At 39.9% G+C, this 16852-nt stretch overlaps 1 long non-coding RNA gene across 1 annotated transcript; it reads left to right on the forward strand.

Moving 5' to 3' along the window:
* Positions 1–3884: 3884 nt before the first annotated feature.
* On the forward strand, positions 3885–5898 carry LOC129143521 (uncharacterized). Its single transcript, XR_008547059.2, has 2 exons — positions 3885–4054; positions 5801–5898. It is a non-coding gene; the product is annotated as an uncharacterized LOC129143521 (long non-coding RNA).
* The last annotated feature ends 10954 nt before the right edge of the window (positions 5899–16852 follow it).

Genomic DNA, 16852 nt, shown 5'->3' on the forward strand with positions numbered 1-16852 from the left:
CCTGATGTCCAAGGGCAGGAGCAGAAGAGTGTGTCTCAGCTCAAGGAACGAGAGGAAATCCTTTCCTCTGCCTTTGTTTCATCCTGGTCCCCAGCCAGTTGGATGTTGCCTGCCCACACTGAAGGCAGATCTTCTTCACTCAGTCTACTGACTCACATGCCAGTCTACCCTGGAAATACCCTCCAGGAAACACCTAGAATTAATGCTTTACCACTTCTCTAGGTATTTCTTAATCCATTCAAATTGGCACCTAAAATTAACCATCACTGCATTTTTAAAATATTGAATGCTCTATCATCTGGGATCTAAAACAGTACCTGCCACAAAATAGGCATTCAGTAGACATATGTTGAATGAGTGAATGAATGAATTTATATCTGAATCATTTTAACAAATAAGAAATGTATGTGGTGCATTCTAGACAGAAATTCCTGAGAACAGATGTTCTGCATGAAAACACTAAATATTTTTAAAACAATCTGTTAATAAAAATAACACAAATTAGCAACCAAATACATCTGAAATTGAAATAATTGCTAATTTAGCAGAGAAGAGGTCAATATATAATGTAATTGATCTTTGTCCTTCCCTACTATACACCTTTCAGACAATGGGTGTTGAAAGTACCAATTTTCTGAATTAACAGCTAATAGATTTTTATCTTCAGTAATAATACTCTACACTTATGTGACACTTTATAGATTACAAAATATATTTCATTGTCACATTTGATTATTATACTAACAAAATATTTTCTGTGCTTATAGTTGGGTTACATGCTATTGAATACAAAAGAAATAAAGATGGAGTGTCAGAGTATGCTAGTGAACTTCCAGAATCTGTTTCTTCTTTCATAGAAACAAAATTACCAATTTTGAGCTGGACATAGACCAACAGCTAAAATATGTGATAATATTCACACTGTCCTGCAACAAAGCTAAGAAAATTCCATTTTGGTCAATGGAATTTAAGTGAAAGTGTAGACAATTCGTCCCTTAAAGGGAAGAGACATGTACTTTTTTTATCCCTCCCTACACCTTGGAATGTATATATAATGGCTGGATCCCTAGCGTTTATTTTAACCATGAAAACAAGGGCCACAACTGTGTTCATCTTATCCTCCATTGTATTTCCAATACTCAGCACAAGCCATGGAACATAGTAGGTATACAATAAATATTGTCTGAAAAAATGAATACACATGATTTCCTTTATCAGTTTCTCTTCTACTTCTACTTTCTTCTTGGAGAGGCCTGGACAATTATATTCTTAGGAAGTAGGTATGATAATAGAGATAATAAATGTCCACATTTGCAGTCCCATGCCATGCCACAAATCATCTCTAGCCACTTACACAGTTCATTAGCTCCATAAAACTACAGAACTCTTAGGAATTCCCCATTTGTAATTCTTGGGAGAGTCACTGAGTGTAAGCCTTCACCATAGCATAAGGAACTTGTGCAAGATAATTTTTTTTTTTTTTTTGAGACAGGGTCTCACTCTGTTGCCAGGCTGGAGTGCAGTGGTGCAATATCCGTTCACTGCAATCTCTGCCTCCCGGGTTCAAGTGATTCTCCTGCCTCAGCCTCCCAAGTAGCTGGGATTACAAGTGAACGCCACCACACCCAGCCAGTTTTTGTAATTTTAGTAGAGACGGGGTTTCACCATAATGGCCAGGATGGTCTCCATCTCCTGAGCTCATGATCCACCCGCCTCGGCCTCCTAAAGTGCTGTGGGATTACAGGCATGAGCTGCCGTGCCCAGCCAAGAGAATTTACGTCACTAGGTGGACACCAGATAAGATACATTTTAGTAAGTTAATTTTAGTAAATTAATTTAGTAAGTTAATTTGAGAAAAGGAAGCAGAAGACCTGATGAGACACAAAGTATGATCAGAGACAGAGAGCAGAGAAGAATTAATGTCAGGAGGGAACAGAGGTCTGCCATTGGGGTATAATTCATGTCTCAGAGGCCGGCAGAGTAGGTGTTGGGGCTGGGGCTGCTGCATAGGCAGTAACTTTTGCCCCCAGAGTTCTCACAGGTATCATTCAGTCACTGACAATTTCTGTGATTTTATGACCAACTTTATTTAAAAGTTCATTTTGCAGTATCTGTCTCTTGTCATTGCATATTGTTTCAAGGTGTAATTATTCTAAAGCTTTTGAGAAAAGATATAGATATATTTTATGGCTATACAGCATATTTCCAAGATCATTTAGAATATCCTAAACTCACAAACTTCCAAAGTTTCTTAGTAAATTGCTCAGGTAAAATAACATTAGTATAGTATCAGAAAGGCTTCAAGGAACTTTATACAAAGTAATAGCGTGTTTCTACTACCTTACTGATTTGAAAGATAATGCTTAGCAACATCCAATAAAATATCTGGAAATATTAAGGATTCTCAGTCTTATTGGATCCCAGATGGACCCACTGCCTATTTTTTATAAAAGATGGATTTTGTGTATGTGTTTAATGGTGGTATTTTTTGCAGTAGCTAATGCCAAGATTTCAGTAGAGAAATTTGGTGCTGGAAATATTTACTATAGTGCTGGCACATAAACCAAGAGCTATTAGACTTTAATGCTTTTTTCCATAAACTTTTTATAGGCTTTCATTTTTAATTGTTGCCAATCTGCTGATTTTATTTTAAATAGATACTTCAAGGCTGTGCTTTGTCAAAACAGACAGATGTATCATTAAATTCCCTCCCAAATTACACATTAGGCAATGTCTTTGTTTCATGTGCTACAGAGGTATTTGAATTTGTTATAATCTGGAGTTAAACAGGAGGCCAGAGAGCTGATTTTCAGAGCAAAATATAATTTAGAATTGATTGCTGTGATTGCATATAGTTTGGTGAAATGCACATTGGCCAAAGTGAAGGTGGGCATGGTTCTTTGTGCTCATTCTTGTGGGTCATAGGGGCATGATTTTGTTGGAAGAGTCTAGTGGAAGAGTCCATATCAGAAATCTCTGGGATTGCTTTTCCCATCTTTTAATCATCTCTTTAAAGAAAAGAGTGAGGAATATTGAAAAGTGATTCTCAAATATTTCTTTTCAATTGGATTATGTAGTAGTTTCCAATGGCTGCTGTAACAAATTACCACAAATGTAGTGGCTTAAAACAACACAAATTTAGAATCTTACAGCTCTGCAGAGTCTGAAATGGGTCTTACTGGGCCAAAATTAAGGCATCAGCCGAGCTGCATTTGTTCCGGGGGCTTGAAGAGAAAATTTATTTCCTTGTTCTTCCAGCTTCTAAAAACTGCACACCTTGGCTCATGGCCCTTCCTTCATCTTCAAAGCTAGCAGGGTACCATCTTCAAACCTTCTCTTACTCTGACCTTCTTGAATCCATTTTTCGCTTATAAGAACCCTTGAAATTACATTGAATTCCTCCACAAAATACAGGATACTATCCCTCCTGCAATATCCTAAACTATCTCATTTTCAAAGTCCCTTTTGCCATGTAAGGTTACATTTTCACAGGTTCTAGGGATTAGGATCTGGACACCTTTGTCAGGTAGATATTCTGCCTTCTATGGGTTATGTATCTAATGGATGTGTATTAAGCAATTTCTGTGTGTAAGGCTTTTTTAAAAAAGGTAAAAGCTCATGATAGATTTTCTTCCAGCCTGGACAACTAAGTCTGGAAAACATCTTTTAAACAAACAAATCTAGTTAATGGTTTTAACAAATGTAAAGAAGTGGAGGCCATTTTGAGGAAAGGAGCCTATTTTTCAATAACAGAGGCATCTAAGTAAATTGAAGCTTTATGAGAACTAGATGCATATTGCTGCCCATTGTACCCACCTGATAATATGCAAGACAGTGATGCTACAATATTCTTTAGTGACCTCTTGTTTTCTCATCCCATAAAGAAAATCCAAGAATGAAATCTCAGAATTGGGAGAGTAAAAGTTCAAAAGAAAGGAAAAGAAAAGAAAAGAAAAGCGAAAGAAAGAGAGAGAAAGAAAGCAAGCCTGATTATCTTGTTCACATTCTGGTTCGCCTGGTTCAAAGGTTGAGGTTAAAATATTATCCTAAAAAGGTAATTTGTGGGAGGGGCTTCAAGATGGCTGACTAGAAGTATTTCATGCCCACTTCCTCCATTTGGAAGAACCAAAATAGTATATGGACAATCACACTTTGAATACATGATCCAAGAGAATACTGGAATTTAACACAAAAGTGACAAGAAACATCAAAAGTGGGAAAGGGGAAGGAAGAGAGGTAGCCTGCTTGGCCAGTATTGGCTGGGAGCTGGGGGTGGCTTTCCAACATGCAGAAAGGGTGAATGAGAAAATTCCAGCAGCTCACATCCCCATTATGATGTTATGTGATCTGGGCCACAAGAGAATCACTTGACTCTCCCTACCCCTGTTACTAACATAGGGAGCTTCTGGGAAACAGAACAGATTTGCAGTCCCAATTCTGGGATACTCTGGGATGGGATGGAACTGCTCCAAGGAAGGAGCTTGTGCTGTGGCCCACACCCTTTCTGAGATCTAAATGTCTTCAGCATCACACTGTTTTCCTTTATAGTGATGCAAATGGACCAAAACCACAAAGAACTCAAATGACTCAACAGGAAAAAAAAAATCCCAGTAAAATATGGGCAAAGGACATGAGCAGACATTTCTCAAAAGAGGACATACAAGTGGCCAACAAGTATTAGAAAAAATGCTCAACATCACTAATCATCAGAAAAGTGCAAATCAAAACCACAATGAGATATCACCTTACCCCAGTCTCCAGTCAGAATGGCTATTATTGAAAAGACAAAAAATAATACTTGTTGGTGACAATGTAGAGAAAAAGGAACTCTTATACACTGTTGATGAGAATGTAAACTAGTACAAGCACTATAGAAAACAGTATGAAGAGTTCTCAAAAAAAAAACAAAAATAGAACTACTATACTATCCAGCAATCCCACTACTGGGTATCCACCCAAAGTAAAAGAACTCAATATATCAAATGCATACCTGCACTCACTGGTTTACGGCAGTACTATTCACAATAGCAAAAATATGGAATCAACTTTAGTGTTCATCAATGGGTGAATGTATAAAGAAAATGCGATGCACACACACACACACACACACACACACACACAATGGAATACTATGTACCCATAAAAAAGAAATCATCTCATTTGCAGCAACATGTATGGAACTAGGGGTTATTATCTTAACTGAAATAATCCAGGCACAGAAAAAGACAAATGTTATTTTTTCTCATTTATATGTGGGAGCTAAAATATTTGGTAACATGTAGATAGAGAGTAGAATGATAGATAACAGAGACTGGGAAGAGTGAGTGGGAAGAAAGTGTGAATGAAAAGAAGTGGCTTAAAGTGTACAAACATACAGTAAGATAGAATGAATAAATTCAATGATTTATAGAAGAGCAGAGTGACTATACTTAACAAAAATGTATTGTACTCAGGAGACGGACACCCTACATAACCTGACTTGATCACTATGCATTGTGTATATGTAACAAAACTTCTCATGTGTGTCATTAATATGGTTTGAATATTTGTCACCTCCAAATCTTATGTTGAAATGTGATTTTCAATGTTGGAGATGGAGCCTGGTGGAAGGTGTTTGGGTTATGGGGGCAGATCCTTCACGAATGGCTTGCTGCTCTCCCCACAGTAATGAGTGAGTTCTTGCTCTGTGAGGTCATGTGAGATCTTGTTTGAAAAGGAGCCTGACACATCCCTCTCTCTCTCTTATTGTCTCACCATGTGATATGCCTGCTCCTCCTTCACCTTCTGTTATGATTGCAAGCTTCTGAGGCCTCACCAGAAGATGAACAAATGTTGGTGCCATGATTGTACAGCCTGAAGAACCATGAGCCAAAATAAACGTCTTTTCTTTATAAATAATCAAGTCTTATGTTTTCCTTTATAGTAACACAAATAGACTGACACAGAGAATTGGTACCAAGAAGTTGGGCATTGCTATAAAGATACCTGAAAATGTGAAAGCAACTTTGGAACTGGGCAAGGTGCAGAGGTTGAAAGAGTTTGGAGGGTTCAGAGGAAGACAGGAAGATGAGGGAGAGTTTGGAACTTCTTAGAGAGTTTTTAAGTATTTTGACCAAAAGGTTGATAGAAATATGAACAGTGAGGTCTATTGAAGTGAAGACCTTTAAGATGAGGTCTTATATAGAAATGAGGAAGTTACTGGGAACTGGAGCACAGGTCACCCATGTTATGCCCTAGGAAAGGGCTTGGCTGCATTGTTTCCATGTCCTGGAGCTTTGTGGAAGGTTGAACTTAATGTGCCACAGCTACATTTAAAGCTTAGATCAGATACAGGAGCAAAGAAATGACTTTAAGTTCAAAGTTATATTTAAAAGGGAAGCAGAGCATAAAAGTTTGGAAAATTTGCAGCCCAGTCCTGTGGTGGAGAAGGAAGGAGCATTTTCAGGGGAGGAATTCAAGTGGGCTGTGGAGAACCACTTGCTAGAGAGATCAGCATGACTGCAAGGGAGCCAAACGCTAATAGCCAAGACAATGGGAAAAAGACCTTGAAGGCATTTCAAGTCTTTGTGGCAGCCACTCCCGTAACAGGCCCAGAGACTTAGGAGAAAAGAATGGCTTCATGGGCCAGGTCCAGGGCCCTGCTGCTCTGTGTAGCCTCGGGATACTGCTTTCCACATCCAGGCCGCTCCAGCTCCAGCCTCAGCTAAAATGGCCCCAGGTACAGATCCACCTGCTGCTTTGGAGGGCACAAGCTATAAGCCTTGGCAGCTTCCACATAGTATTATGTCTGTGGACACATGGAATGCAAGAGTGAAGGAGACTTGGCAGCTTTCACTTAGATTTCAGAGGATGTATTCAAAAGCCTGGGTTCCCATGCGGAAGCCTGCCACAGTGGCAGGGCCCCCACCGAGAGCCTCTCCTATGGCAATGCTTGGAGGAAATGTGGAGTTGGAGCGCCCACACAGAGCTGCCACTGGTGCACTGCCTACTGGAGCTGTGGAAATGGCATTGCTGCCCTCCAGGCCCCAGGACAGTAGAACTACCAGTGGCTTGCACCCTGAGCTTGGAAAAGCTGCAGGCACTCAACTCCAACCCATGAGAGCAGCCTTGGGCCTATACCCTGGAAAGCCACAGGGGTCGAGCTGTCCAAGGCCTCAGGGGTTCACCTCATACCTCAGTGTGCCCTGGGTGCAGGACATCAAGTCAAGGATTACTTTGGAGCTTTAAGGTTTAATGTCTGCCCTGCTGAGTTTCACACTTGCATGGGGTGTGTTGCTCCTTTCTTTTGACTGATGTTTCCCTTTTGGAATGTGAATGTTTACCAATGGCTGTGCCACCATTGTATCTCAGAAGTAAATAACTTGTTTTTGATCTTACAGGCTCATAGGTGGGAGGAGCATGTCTTGAGTCTCAGATGAGACTTTGGACTTGACGTTGAAATGAGTTAAGACTTTAGGGACTATTGAGAAGGCACAATTTGTATTTTGCAAAGTAAGGACATGAGATTTTGGGGGCCAGGGGCAAATAATATGGTTTGAATATTTGTCTCCTCCAAATGTCGTGTTGAAACTGATTCCCAATATTGGAGGTGAGGCCTGGTGGGAAGTATTTGGGTCATGGGGGCAGATCCTTCGTGAATGGCTTTGTGCCCTCCCTGTGGTAATAAGTGATTCCTCACTCTGTGAGTTCACATGAGATCTGATTACTTCCCCCTTCTCTCTTGCTTTCTTGCCATGTGATATACCTACTGTCCCTTCACCTTCTGCCATAATTGTAAGTTTCCTGAGGCCTCACCAGAATCTGAGCAGATGTTGATGCCATATTGTACAGCCTTCAAAACTGAACCAAAATAAACCTCTTTTCTTTATAAATTACCCAGTCTCAGGTATTTCTTTCAAGTAACACAAATGGACTGACACAACCATAATTTGTAGAAATGAAAAAAGGGCCTGTGATCCCAGTGCCCTGGGAGACTGAGGCAGGAGGATCACTCTAGGCCAAGAATTTGAGACTAGCCTGGGCAACAGAGCAAGACCCCCTTCTCTACAAAAAAATTTAAAAATATAGCCAGGCATCATGATACACACCTGTAGGCCTAGCTACTCCAGATGCGAAGGCAGGAGGATCACTTAAGCCCAGGAGTCTGAGGCTGCAGAAAGCTGTAATCATGTAACTATACTCCAGCCTGGGCAATAGAGCAAGACCTTTCCTCTAAAAAAGAAAAAAAGACAATTTAAAATCTTCAGAAAATGTATCTCTGGATGGACAAATATGAAGCATGGTATTGGAGCATCTTGAAATGAGGATGGTAGGGAATTTTCTGTCAACTCTGACAGCTGCCATGTTTTGTGAATGATGTGGCTTACCAAGTTGTATGAAAAGTTGTATGAAATGAGTATGCCTTACAGAGTAAGCTAAGCAACTGAGGAAAATTTAATTGGTTTGAATATGATAGAAGAAAAGCAAGCCCTGCATTTTATGTAGAGCCATTATTTGAGAAGCCTGTGCATTGTTATTAGTAAGTCTTACTAAATTCTGAAAATGTTGTCTTTGGTTCTAAAACCATCCCTGCTTTTAAGACTAAATGTTTTCTGTTCCTTTTAAGGCCTCCAGGGTGCATTTAAACCTCCCTTTCCTACCTGAAGTTTGTCATGTGTTAGCCACTTTGGTTTCCAATGAGTGAAGCAACATCCCATTGGGTTTTAGAGGTGCTTCAATCAATTTCTTACAGGAACTCCCTTGTGACTACCAAATCAAGTTTTCTCTTTACCTGCCAGGAAAATATAGACACTTTCATATTTCCTCCAAGTTCTTTGGGCCACTTAAACTCAGGGAAGGATATATGTGGGTCTTTCCATGCATTTCTGTCATTAGAGGTATTTGGGCTGCCTCTCTGAGGGTAATCCTGGGCATCCACTACCAACATGTGCCACAGACAGTGGCAGACTTTCTGCTTTTAAGGTAGCTCTTTTTCTGTGTTTTCTTTTTTCTTATTAAGATAAGAAAAAGGAATTGATGTTTATTTCCAGAGCCTCTTTTTCACTATATAAAGTAGTGATTATTGATGTTCAACTGTTTTTTAGTTAATTTACCTATTCATTCATTATTCACTTACTGAGTATTCTATATACAAGGCACTGTGCTTGGAATTCTTTTCATATTCTATTTTTGAATGCAAAGAATAGGCAGAATAAACACATAGAAAAGAGAGACACATGTTCTTGCCAGGGTTCTAGACCTGGCTTTGTTATAATATCCATAACACTGTGTGACCATGAACAAATCCCGTTCTCTCTCAGGAACTCTGTTTCTTCCACTGTGAAAGAAGATGGTGCTGGTTGATCTCGAAGTATGCTCTAGCCCTAGATTCAAAAGAATGTAAGCCTGGGGTGCAAAGCTTCATGATTGCACTTTCTCAACCTGTGATGGAGAATCACAGGAAAAGGTGGGATGGAAAGATTTCTTCTAAAAGGTGATACACTTTAAGGGAAATACTCCTTTTTTTCCCCTAAATTAAACCTTTTCTCCTCTTATTAGTATGACACAAGAAAAGAAGATGAAACTTATTTAAAATAAACCCAAGGCAGACAAACAAAATGATTTGTTATTGTAAATAGAGGGTGGTAACAATTTTTAGAAAATTAACCAACTTTATTTTTAAATTACAAAGGTAGCATATACTCACTGCTCAAAATTTAGACAATAATAAAAAGCAAAGGAGAGTGGGATAAAATTTAGCAATAATCCCACTATTCAGAGATACTCACTGTTAGCATTTTATTGTGCTTCTGCATAGTCTTATAGTTTTTTATAGCTCCAAATAAAATTGAGAATATTCTTCATATAATACACTTTGTTTTACAAAACACCATGTTGTCAATAATTATAAAATAATGCATACCTGTTGTTATAATTTTGCAAACTATTTAAAAATAAAGAAGAAAAAGATAATCACCTTAATCATCATTTTAATTCTTAGATAATGATAAGACTTACTCTCTCATTTTGTGCTTCATGCTTTATTTTTCACAAAGATCTTGTTTGAGACTTGGCGCTATTTTTCAGTCAACATTGTTTCTTCAGAGATGTGTGACATTTTCCTCTTTAAGCACAGGTAAAACAGCATGTGGTTCCTACCCCATGGACACTTCTCTTGGCAGCACAGGGATTAACTTGGCATCAATTACACTAAGTGCTATTTAAGGAGGGAGGAGGTGTAACCTGGAAATTAAACCATTAACACTAAATTAAGGCCATCATGAAACAGTCAAGAAGTCTTTTAGACACAAATACTCTTTCTTCTCTATCTTTCTGCTTTATACAGAAATCAGGACTACCTTTCTTTTCAAGACAAGTTTCTCCTGCTTTCTGCTAAGGCAATTGGCACCATGCTGCATTTCAGGGCTCATGAAGAATTCACATTCCAACAAAAGAAGCATTTATAGTGCATATTTTTTGTAGTCTGTATTAAGCTTTCTGTGTATGTATGTGCATTTGTGCCCAGGTACACATGTGAAAATTTATAGACACCTACCTAGGCATTTTTAAGCATTCAAACTCAAGTCATAAATACTACAGAAAAAAATTATAAAGGGAATAGAAGTCAGAATACATTTTATTTTTGTGGTTAATATGTTTCTCAATCTGGCTAACTTTGATTATCTTGTTATATAGAAGGTTTTAATATATCAAAAAATTTACAATATTTATCTATTTATTAATATTTATTGAGGGCCTACTATGTGTCAGAACCTCTAGTAGGTATTGGGGCTAGAACAGTGAACAAATAGACAAAATGCCTGACCTCCCAGAATTTTTTCTCCAGAAGAGAAAGGCAAACAAAAAGAAAATAAATAAATAAAATATTTTAGATGTTAATAAGTGCTTGGGAGAGACAATAAAGCAGGGAAGAGGAACAGAGAGTTTGTATGGATGTGAGTAGGTGTTGGTGGGTGACTTCGTTGTTTGTGCTTTTATAATAAAATATCTTAGACTAGGTCATTTGTAAGTAACATAAATTTATTTCTTACAGTTATGAGAGATAGCTATGAAATTATTTTGACTGAAAACCCAAAGATCCTAAGGTGCTGGCAGATTTGGTGTCTGTTAAGGACTTGCTGCCTGCTTCCAAGAGGGTTGTAAACCAAAAAGTATCTGAGACAGTTATCAGTCAATTTAGAGGTTTATTTTGGCAATGTTAAGAACCATGACTTGTGACACAACCTCAGGAGGTCTTGAGAAGATGTGCCCAAGGCGATTGGTTGGTTTCATACATTTAGGGGCACAGAAGATACAGGCCAAGATATAAATCAATATATGTGTGGTATACATTTGTTCAGCCAGGAAAGATGGGACATCTCAAAGTGAGGCCTTCCAGGTCATAGGTGGATTCAAAGATTTCCCAATTTGCTGCCAGTTGAAAGTGTCAAACTTTGCCTAAAGTGTTTGAAGTCAGCATAAAGAAATGCTTGAGTTAAGATAAGAGGAAGTTGTAGAAACCAAGGTTGTTGTCATGTATATGAAACCTCGAGTAGCAGGCTTCAGAGAGAATCGACAGTAAATGTCACTTATTGGACTTTAAAAGGTGCCAGACTCTCTGGAAAAGATCTAGTAAGAGGAGGCGATTCTCTACAGGATGCAAATTTCTCCCACAAGAGACAGCTTTGCAGGGCCATTTCAAAATATGTCAAAGAAATACATTTTAGGGTAAAATACTTTGATTTACTTCAGGGCCTACTATCTGTCATGTGATGCTATACCAAAGTCAAGTTGGAATTTCGTATATTTATGGTACGAAGAGCCTGCTTTGTTAGTCTTAAGATCTCTGTTTTTTTTTTTTTTTTTTTTTTGAGACGGAGTCTCGCTCAGTCGCCCAAGCTGGAGTGCAGTGTGCCATCTTGGCTCACTGCAAGCTCCGCCTCCCAGGTTCACACTATTCTCCTGCCTCAGTCTCCTGAGTAGCTGGGACTACAGGTGCCCACCACCATGCCTGGCTAATTTTTTGTATTTTTAGTAGAGACGGGGTTTCGCCAGGATGGTCTGGATCTCCTGACCTCTTGATCCGCCCACCTTGGCCTCCCAAAGTGCTGGTATTACAGGCATGAGCCACCGCACCCGGCCAAGATCTCTGTTTTAAAGTTAATGCTAGTCAGTTGTGCCTAAACTCCAAAAGGAGAAGGAAATAATGAGGCATGTCCAATCCCCACTTCCAGTCATGGATTGAACTAGCTTTTCAGGTTTCTTGGGGATCCCTTGGCCAAGAGAGAGATGCATTCAATAGGTTGGGGAGATTAGAATTTTATTTTTGGTTTTCAGGGTGCCTTGCTGCTATGTCCTCCATAGGAGATGAATGCTGTGTCTTCAAATGGTGGAAGGGTGGAAGGAAAAAAGTCCTAGCTAGTTCCCTCCAACCCAGTTATAAAGCACTAATTCCATTTATGAGGACAAAGCCCTCAAGGCCTAATCATCTCCTAAAGGTCCCACTTCTTAATACTGCGGCATTGGGGATTAAGTGATTAAGTTTCCAAATAGATTTTGAAGGGGACACAACATTTAAACCATAACATTCCATTCTTGGCCTCCCATAGTTCACGTCCTTCCCTCTTACAAAATACGTTCACTCCATCTCAATAGCCCCAAAAGTGTTAACTTATTCCAGCATCAACTTTAAAGTTCAAGTCCAAAGTCTCAATTTCATTTTATCCGAATCAGATATGTGTGAAACTCAAGGTATAATTCATCCTGTGGCAAATTTCTCTTCAACTGTGAGTCTGTGAAATCAAACAAGTTATATGCTTCTAAAATACAATAGTTGGACAGGCTTAGGAGAGACATTTCCATTTCAGGAAGGGGAAATAGGAAAGAAGAAAGGATTGATGGATCCTGACCAAATTCAAAACCCAAAAGGGCAAACTCAAGGCTTGAGAATAATCTTCTTTGACTCCATATCTTGTCTTCTAGACACCCTGGTGTGAGAGTTGGGCCCCCAAGACCCTAGACAGCCAGCTTTTCTGGACACAGCTTATGCCACAGTTCTCAGGTTTTGGAGTCTGGTGCCTGTGGCTCTCTCAGGCTGGAGTTACACACTGCTGTGCCTACAGGTCTGGGATCTTGAGAGCAGCCCTGCCCCCATGGCTCCATTAAGAATTTCTCTACTGGGGGCTCTATGTGGCAGCCCTGCTCCTGTGGCAGTTCTCTGCCTATGCCCTTAGGCTCCCTGAGATATCAATTTGAAATCTAGGTGGAGGTGGCCATGCCTGCCCAGCTCTTGCAGTCTACACAGCTGCAGAACTGGCAGTGTGTAGATGTCACTAAGGTTTAGTGCTTGAGCCTTCTAAAGGATCAGCCTGAGCTAAACCTGGCCTACATGAGCCATAGTTGGGGTGGCCAAGGAACTCCTCCCGAACGTGTGGAGAAGAAACTTCAGGTGACCCTGGGCAGTGAGCCTCAAGGCCCCAGGAGCAATGTGGGCTCCTCCTTGAAACCATTCTGTCCTCAAGACCCTGGATCAGTGGGCCTGTGATAGGTGTGACAGCCACAAAGTTCTCAGAAATGCCTTCTGGGTCTTTTTTTCCATTGTCCTGATGAATTACAGCATCTGCCTTTCTTCTATCTATACTAATCTTAGCAAATGTTTGCTTGGCCAAACTCTTGGCTTTCTGATATAGTCTGAATCTGTGTCCCTACCCAAATCTCATCAAATTATAATCCCCAATGTTGGAAGTGAGCCCTGGTGAGAAGTGATTGGATCCTCATGGGCAGGAGGATGGAGCAAATAAGGAAAGTGAGAATAATATCTGGGAAGAGCTGCAGCCAACCCAGGTTTTTCCAAAGCCTCATGTAGGTCCACTAAACCAGCACTGTCCAAAGCGTGGCTCACTTTGGGAGCTTGTTAGACATGAATAATCTTAGGGCTCACCTCAGACCTTCGGCATCAGAATCTGCATTTTATCAAGGTCATCGGGTGATTCTTATGCACATTAAAGTTTGGAAAGCGCTTCTCTACCCTACTGCCCCTGAGGATGGGCTTCTTAATATTCTGATGAGAGTCCTGCATCCCAAGCAACCCCCTGAGTGCCAGGCAAACTGGGATGGTAGATCGATCAACCTTCTATCACTGAAGGCACAGCTGGTCATAATGAAGAACATCTGCTAGACGTCATTGCTCTGGCCCGGTGCCATTCCCTCCAGTGCTCCCACTGTCTGCCTCTGGAACAATATCATTCCTAGAAGAGGCCCCTCACAATAGGTGAGCTATGGAAAGTCATTTGAGAACTGATGGGATTAAAGCACTTCATACAACTATCCACCCAGAATCATGATCATTGCTAAAATAACCTCACACCGTGTATAGCAGATGTGAGAACATGTGAGGCAGGGCTCAATCTGCCCAAGCTTATCAAAGAGAAAGTTTCTCCCTGAGAAGCCAAATGCTGTGAGAGAGACCCCATAGAATGCGCCAGACTGGAAGGAGCCATCAGTCTTGTGAGCTGCTTCTCTAGCTCTTCAGAAATAATGAGTGTCCAGCGTCCAGCAGGATGTGACTAAATGGCTAGAAGTTATAAAGCTGAGTGCCAACTGAGAGACTGTCCCCACTAAACAAATCTGCCAACAACCTCTGCACACACAAAAAAACCAAATTAGGTAAATGGCCAGGCCACTCTGGAACCAAAAGCTTTCTCACTCTCCCAACATGATGTGTCAGGCATCTGGTATGCCAAGATGATGATAGAAACAGTTACAGATTAAAGAGGGTGCACTATGGGCCAAGTACAATGCTAGGTGTTTACTAGATTTTCTCCCGTAAGCCTCATAACAATGCCAGGCAGTAGCTTTATTCACAGATGGGGAACTGGGGTTCAAAAAGGAAAATAACTTGGAGAGCAAGTAACAGGACAAACATCCACAACTGGTTATTTTTGTCTCAATCCCATGTTCTTAACATCATTCTAACCTGAATTTGCTTGGGTCACTGTCCCCATACTCCCTGCAAAAGCAATGCATTCTTCATCAAAGAGGACATTTGTGGGTATCACATCTGAGAGCACAGCCCAGCACACCAAACCTTGAAAGCGGTTCTGGGTTAGAGAAGATAATGAATAGGAAACATATTTAAAATTTTGAGGAATCACCACACTGCTTTCCAAAATGGTTGAACTAATTTACACTCCCACCAGTAGTGTATGAGCATTCCCTTTTCTCCACAACCTTGCCAGCATCTGTTAGTTTTTGGCTTTTTGAATAATAGCCACTGTGACTGGTGTGAGATGGTATCTCATTTGTGGTTTTAATGTGCATTTCTCTAATGATTAGCGATATGGAGCATTTTTTATATGCTTGTTGGCCACATGTATGTCTTCTTTTGAAAAGTGTATGTTCATGGCCTTTGCCCACTTTTTAATGAGGCTGTTTGTTTTTTGTGGTATATTTCTAAAGGAATATAAATCATTCTGCCACAAAGACATGTACACATGTATGTTTATTGCAGCACTATTCACAGTAACAAAGACATGGAATCAACCTAAATGCCCATCAATGGTAGACTGGATAAAGAAAATGTGGTATATATACACCATGGAATATTATGCAGCCACAAAAAAGAATGAGATCATGTCTTTTTCAGGAACATGGATGGAACTAGAGGCCATTATCCTTAGCAAACTAACACAGGAACAGAAAACAAAATACCCATGTTCTTATTTATAAGTGGGAGCTAAACAATGAGAACACATAGACAGAAAGAGGGGAACAATGACACTAGAGCCAACTTGAGGGTGGAGGAGGGAGAGGTTCAGGGAAAAAAAAACTATTAGGTACTATACTTAGTGACAAAATAATCTGTATACTAAACCCCTGAGTCATGAATTTGCATATATAAAAAACATGCACATGTACCCCTGAACCTAAAATAAAAGTTAAAATATTTTTTAAAATTTAAAAAATAAAATTTTGAGGTTTCTATAATTATCTATGTTCTTGGTACTTAAGCAATAATTATGTGAGGGTATCCTAGGTTTAATGAATGCAAGAATGACAATACCCAGCATTTTATAATATGTAATCATTTGCTTGCTCGATATTATATTCATTTATCTCCACAGCAGTTTTGTGGTATACATAGAAGAGGTATTGTTTTCCTTTTTACAGATAAGGAAACAGGCTGAAAAGTGAAACAAGACTTGCCCAAAGTTGTATAGTGAGGATGTGGTCAAGAACTCACCTCTGTGCATACTAATTCTGCATCCTGTGCTCTTTCCATGAGACCAAAAATGTAGTATCAACTACAAATGCATTGGCATTGTGTGTGTCCTGTTCTTGGCTCACCATCATAAAGAAAGTAGAATGGGGAAATAGGGCCCATGATCATTGATATAGCACCTGTCAGAATGAAATGATCATTGAATTTGTGAGTACCATACATACAGCAGCATTTCAGAGCTTATAGGATGTGTTCACATAAGTTATCATATTATACACAACAATCTTGTGAGACAGAGCAAGACCGAAGCCACCTGTGACTAGGTGAATAGCCATTCAGCACTTGAAATGTGGCTAGCTAAAATTGAGATGTGTTGTTTTGGGCAGGGAGGCTTTCTTTTTTTTATTATTATACTTTTAAGTTTTAGGGTACATGTGCACAACGTGCAGGTTTGTTACATATGTATACATGTGCCATGTTGGTGTGCTGCACCCATTAACTTGTCATTTAGCATTAGGTATATCTCCTAATGCAATGCTATCCCTCCCCCGTCCCCCAACCCCACAACAGGCCCCGGTGTGTGATGTTCCTCTTCCTGTGTCCATGTGTTCTCATTGTTCAATTCCCACCTATGAGTGAGAACATGCGGTGTTT

The sequence above is a fragment of the Pan troglodytes genome, chromosome 2, assembly GCF_028858775.2.
Source record: "Pan troglodytes isolate AG18354 chromosome 2, NHGRI_mPanTro3-v2.0_pri, whole genome shotgun sequence".
NCBI classification, from domain to species: Eukaryota; Metazoa; Chordata; class Mammalia; order Primates; family Hominidae; genus Pan; species Pan troglodytes.